Source organism: Passer domesticus, chromosome 4 (assembly GCF_036417665.1).
Source record: "Passer domesticus isolate bPasDom1 chromosome 4, bPasDom1.hap1, whole genome shotgun sequence".
Taxonomy (NCBI): domain Eukaryota; kingdom Metazoa; phylum Chordata; class Aves; order Passeriformes; family Passeridae; genus Passer; species Passer domesticus.
In genome coordinates, this window is record NC_087477.1 from 2,449,369 (window position 1) to 2,455,482 (window position 6,114).

General features: G+C 45.3%; 1 long non-coding RNA gene across 3 annotated transcripts; it reads right to left on the reverse strand.

Annotated features, from left to right (window-relative positions):
• Positions 1 to 654: 654 nt before the first annotated feature.
• Positions 655 to 5,176, reverse strand: LOC135298389 (uncharacterized). Of its 3 annotated transcripts, XR_010360362.1 has the most exons (4): positions 4,378 to 4,630; positions 3,872 to 3,962; positions 2,259 to 2,576; positions 655 to 958 (listed from the first exon to the last, which is right to left on the reverse strand). It is a non-coding gene; the product is annotated as an uncharacterized LOC135298389 (long non-coding RNA). The 3 variants fall into 3 exon arrangements; XR_010360363.1 differs by adding an exon at positions 5,068 to 5,176 and having other exon boundaries at positions 2,259 to 4,502; XR_010360361.1 differs by having other exon boundaries at positions 2,259 to 3,962.
• Positions 5,177 to 6,114: the final 938 nt, after the last annotated feature.

Below are 6,114 nucleotides of genomic sequence, written 5' to 3' on the forward strand. Positions count from 1 at the left end.
AAGACACATGTCCTCTTTTTCAGCTGAATAAATAAATGGCAGGAAATTTAGGAAAAGAACTAGACATCAAAGTCCCCATTGGTCTGTGCAGGAATCAACATCTGTGTCTCTCTAGAAAGACAGGTTGTGACTGACTAGTTTGGAGAAATCTACAAAACTGATAGTGATCCTGAAGGGACACTTGAACGGAATTTCTCTTTTTAAACCTATTGTAGTACCTTGCCTCCAACACTTCTCCATGTCTTTTACAAAACTCTTACAGAGATCTGGATCTTCCCTGGCTCATGACAAGGTGAGGCCATGATCTCCAAGCTGCCCTGAGAGCTGCTTCAGCTGACAGCTTAGAGCAGCCCATGTGCACTCCTCTGCAACCCTCCACAACAAGGTCATTTGGGGTGGAGGTTGTCCTCTACCCTTTCCACCCCTTAAGGCAAAGATTTTAAATTAACAAGTAAATCAGAAAACAGGCTTATTCTTGTCATAAAGAAATTCCATTTGCTACAATATTTTCTTAATAGGTGCACAATTTCATAATAGAAGTACTGGGCTTCCATTCCCTACTGATAAGTTTCATTCAGTGGACAGAGCTAAGTCTTGAAGAGAATATCTGACCAGAAGACTCTCCAAAGATGATAAAACTGACAATAAGAGGAGTTAACAATAATGCAACTTCTTTATTGCTAAAGTTCAAGACTAAATTCTCTAATCTTAGACTATCTAATCCTACATTTTAAACAAATAATCATCTCCTTATTACTAACTTGAAGAAACCTAAAAAGCTAATCTTTTAAAATAAAACAGCTGGAGCTCATAGATGTTCCTTTGCTGAAGCAGAAGACTGGTGCCAGGACTCCAGGACTTGCTGCTTGCCAAATTCAGATACTCATTGCTGAATGTGGGACAGCTTTTTGTGGAGCTACTGGCACCTGCTCTTCATCTCAGAGTAGCTGGGGCTACCCTATGAAGGAGAAATCAAAAGAGAATTAGTGTGTGCCAACATTTCTGCAGAGTTTAGAATTTCATGACCTTTCCTACAAAATAGCCTTGAGGCATACTCAGCTAGTCCAGTCTGGCTTTATTAATGTAAAACAGTAAAAATACACTTAGTTTATCTTTTGAGCTATTTTTCTCTGAGAGCCACCACTCTTGAGGGAACTTTGCAAACTGAGGCTGTTATAATGCAGACCAAAAAACAAACTCTAGACAAGTCAGAAACTACAACAACAAAAACCCAAAGCACATCAGCTCCTAAGGAAGGCAAAACTCATTAATGCTTAAAGCAACCGGTGGGAGTCAAACTGTCCTCATTCCAGGTGTGAGGTTTATCAAGCTGATGATACAAATCCAAGATGAAGTGGCAATGAGAATAATAGATGCCACTTGCCAGCACTCTCACACCAATGCTTCTGATCCTCTGGGCCTGAAGACCTGGATTGTTTGGGATGACAAAGTCTCCCTCCACATGGAAATGAACATTTCAAAGCACCCTGAGATTAATATTGACAAGCAGTAAATTGCTAACAAGTTGAAATTCAGTAGTAGGACAGACAACAACTTGTGCTAGGGATGCATCCCAGGCCAGATACACCTGACTGGTGTGTTGGACACCTTTGAAAACTACAGATACCTTTCCACATTTTGGGAGGCACCAGTGAAGCAGTAGCCTGCACTACTGGCTTCTGCCCAGTGACATTTGCTGGCAAGAGCCCTGGCACGGGCCTCACTGCACTGCTGCCCTGCAGGGCCAGCCCTGCCCTCAGCCTGGCACGGAGCATCCCTGGCTGTATCCAGTGTGAGCCGGGGCCCTGCCACGCTGCTCCAAAGGCCGCAGCTGCCCCAGAGCCCCAGAGCTGCAGGAGGCCTGGCTGCCCCTGCCAACATCACTGCCCCGACACAAGCTGCGAGCAATTTCCAGGGCTTTATACCACACACACACTTCTCCCTCGTCTCCTGCAAATGCCATGAGGGGATGCAGCAGCACTGCTGCAGCTGAGCCTGTGCAGCTGCACTGCAGGAAGGGAGGGCCCGTCCGAGTCTAACCTACCTTGGTGTTCATCTCTGCACTTCCCCCCACCTGGCCCATCTCCTCCTTTACCTTTCTATCTCCCTAGTTCACATTTACTTGTAAACAACATCTGTAGTATTAACTCTGAAATATGGTTTTGGTTGCACCAAAATTTGGACAGAGGCTTCTCTTAATAATCAAATTTTACTCCATCATTGTCCACACTGAGTTGGGAAAAGCAGCACATTAATACCTTCATTGAAATCCAAGGGACACTACTGCTTCAGCCTCCCCAGTTCTCTTCACATCTTTTTGGATAAGGCAGTCCTCTACACAAGTGCTGGCATTCTAGAACTCCAATATTTGTCTTTTTTTTAACTTAAAGGGTGCAGGGGAATGGAGCCCAGACTTGGAGGCAGGGTGCTGGCTTTGACATCCCTGTAGAATGGGAAGCCAGCACCCAGGAAGAAGAGCGGCCACCAGCTGCTGCCTGGATGTAACTGGGCTACTGCTCAGTTCTCTGCTTCTTGCTCCTCACAGAACTGACAAAGCCAGAAGCCTGAGGCCGTTTCTGCAACAACAGGAAAATAATTCATTCTTCTATGATCACAATCAGGTTTTGCTCTCAATTCTAAAAAAGCAGCATCTGTAAATTGGCAAAGTTTTAAAATGCACCATTTTTAATTAAAAATAACTGTCAGACCTGGAAGACCTGCAGGTAAATATCTGCTCTGCTGCATTCCTACTTTCTCATCTTAGCACTTAGCAAGTCCTTCTCCAAGTCTGCTGCTAAAAGGCTTTGGGAAGTAGACACTCCCTTCAGCAGCTCAAGCCTCCCCAAAATGGGGATGCCAGGTAAGTTTTGTCTAGGTCCCAATTACTGCTTGCACACACCAGGAAAAGACTCAGCTTTTGCTATCAAACACCCACACAATTTATTACAGAGGAACCTGGCTGTTTTGGAGTTTTATGTGTTAAAAACAAGATTAATGCTTCACTATTACAACCCATGAGTACAGGATGGGATGGTTGGTTGTGAATTCTCATCAGGATGAACACAGACACCAGTCACATGTCCAGAAACTCTTGTGCATTTAGGTACAGCTGTCTTAAATCCAGCAGGCTCACCCACTCCGCAGACTCAAAAGCTGTTGGCTAACAAGCCTTTAAACTTCTACAAGAGAGTTTCACAAGTGGTTACCAACGAGCCCTTGCTGTTGCTCAGAGCCCTTCAGTCATCTCTCAGCTCCTCCCAAGGAGCTTCTCAAAGGTGCTGCCTCACGAGCCACAACACACGGCCACAAGCTCCCCACAGGCACAGCAAACCTCAGGGCCGGGGATGGAGTAGAACAGGACAGCCGTGCTGTGCCCAGGCAGAGGGAGGGAGGAGAGAAATTAAGGCAGAGGAGGGAGTGAGGGAATAGCACCATTCTGTAGGTGCTGTGTTTTGTCCAGCCATGTGGATAGTGCAGAGCTGGGGTCAACAATGAGAGTGACAGAGAGACAGAGGGAGAAGAGAGCAAGAGGGCCCCATCTGCCCCAGCCTGGTGCAGCCTCTTATGCACAGGAGATTTTTCATGCAGTTCTGTCACACAGGCAGAGCCAGGCCTTTGAGCCCTTCTCCAAGGATTGAGTTGAGGGTGGGGGCTGAGCTCAAGTCTCCAGGCAGAGCAGAAAGTTGGATCAGGACAATGCTGCTCCACCCTTGCTGGATCCTCTCTTCTTATCACAACCTTGAGGTCACAGCAGTGTGTGGCAAAACATGCCCAGGCCTGATCCTGCATATTCCCATCACAGCTTCTACATCACCAGCAAGTCTGCTAAAATTTACTGTACAATGCAGAATATTAAAAATGCACAAAATACCTGAGCAGGTCTTGCTGGAGCATCTCTCTCAGAAGGCCTTGGAGACGTTGCTTGGCTGCTGCTGGTGGTGTTCTGAGATGGAGCTGATTTTCTGTATGGATGGTCCAAGCGTTCATGTTACAAAGCCTAAATATCAACTGTCATAGTTCTTTCCTTGCAGGGAAAACAGACCTTCAGTGTCAGGACTCAAGGGAAAAACATGAAGTAAAGTTGAGGGGGCTTTAGGCAGGACATCAGGAAAACATTCATGGCCCAGAGGGTGCTTGAGCACTGCAACAGGCTCCCCAGGCCAGTGGTCACTGCAGCAAAGGCTCAAGAAGGATTTGGACAACTCTCTTGGGCACAGGGTGTGATTCTCGTGGTGTCTGTGCAGGGCCAGGAGTTGGATTCCATGACCCTGATGGGCCTCTGCTGCCTCTGCAGCATATTCTAAGAATCTAGGCTTCATTTCCCAGGGCTTTTTTTTCTGAAAAGGCTCTTTTCCTTCCCCAAAAGACTAAACTTACCTAGAAAGTATTAATTTCAAATTCTCTCTCTCAATTTTACTGTAGCCAGGCCAATCAGTCTGAAGGGTTTGAAATAGATGTTCCTTCAGACTGAAGGAATTCTCCTTTGCATTCAGGTTGGCTACCTACAGGCAGAGGTTCGGAAAAACAAATCTTCATTACACCTATATGCAAACTACAGAAATTAAAGGAGCTACTTCAGCTGGGATGGCAGAACATGGCTCTCATTATGTTGTGAATGTCTTCAGGTGAAAAAGCCCTGCCACTGCCTGGGCAAACACAGCAACAAACTTTGCAGGTTCAGGGAATGAGTTCCTACAAGTCACCCTGGGAACAACTGAAACTGTATCCACTTATGTATCAACTGTATGTTGAATTTGAGTCCTTTGCCATGGTTCCAAAGCTCTTTTTCTTAGCTAAAGAAGAAATAATCCTATTTAATATAATAATGCTTGCATAATTCAGCAACAGCCTAGGTGCATGGGGAATATTTAAAAGGGAAAGAAGGAGCTACTGAATCTTTCCATGGGTGTGCTTCTGATGAAAGCCTATCAGGAAGAAATACCAGTGGAACTTATATTGAAGGAGTATTGGAAAAGTCTCTAATCTGAACAGGTGAGGAAGTAGTAAAATTATGAACAGCAGAACAGCATGATGGAAGAATTGCTGGCACAAGCTCCATGATCTCACCTGCTGAAGGATCTTTCCAAGGGAGTCTTTGTCCTTTGGCCTGACTCCATCTCTCTGCAGCCAAGCAAGTAACTCTGGCTCCTTGTAATCCCTCAGAGCAAGCAGATGAATCACTCTGTCCCTGTAGGGTCGGCCGTAAATGAAGGAGTGTAGGGGGATGCCCCCAATGAGAGAGGGACAAACTAGCCTTTGTCCCCCAAAAAAGGAAGAAAGCCGAGAAGTTTCTCCCAACGATCAGGTGAAAAGCCACCTTATAGGACCCCAGAGACTTCACTAAAACCTTGGGGTCACCTAATTGGATGAGAGCCAAAAGATCCCGCCTAGGCCATCAGGTAGAAAAAGAGAAGACAAAAAAAACTGCGAGGCTTTTGTGAAGGTGTTTTACCAGGAGCAGACCTCTGTACCTGGATCGGATTTTCTGTTTATTGTTTTTCCTTTTATTAAACAGTTTGGTTTCCAACACTGCAGCAGAAGCCATCCTGCTCATTATTTGCCTCCAAAGGTAATAGCTGAGCTATCCTTTGTGTGTATTAAGTTTTCTTTTAAAGGCTCATAAAACCCTGGCCCGACGAAACAAAACTTAATACGTGGCACCTGGACAGAATTTCTCATATTGAGGAAGATGGTCTAGGAATTTTTGATTACCTCAATCAAAATAGGACAATTTTCCTTGGTATTTGCGTTTTTGGGGAAGCAGGCCTGCACCTGAGTTTTTTGTCGCGTTAAAAAAGAAAACTCAGAAGAAGAGATTTGGGGTTTAGAGGGAATCCCAAATCGAAGCCTCATACCGGTGAAGAAGAGGCTATAATTCAGACGGGACGGGAGCAAACGGCACACACCCTCAGAGGATACTGTGAATCGGCTAAGCTGAAACTGTTGCACCCAGGACCCGGGAAAAAGTCTATACCAAGAAGGACGACCAGAAGACTCGGTGAGTTTCACCATGGGAAATCGGTTGTCAGTAGCTGAGCAGGAATTTTTTTCGTATTTTAATTATAAGTTGGAAATCCAAGATATTCAGTTTGACAAAAAACAGCTTAAAAAGCT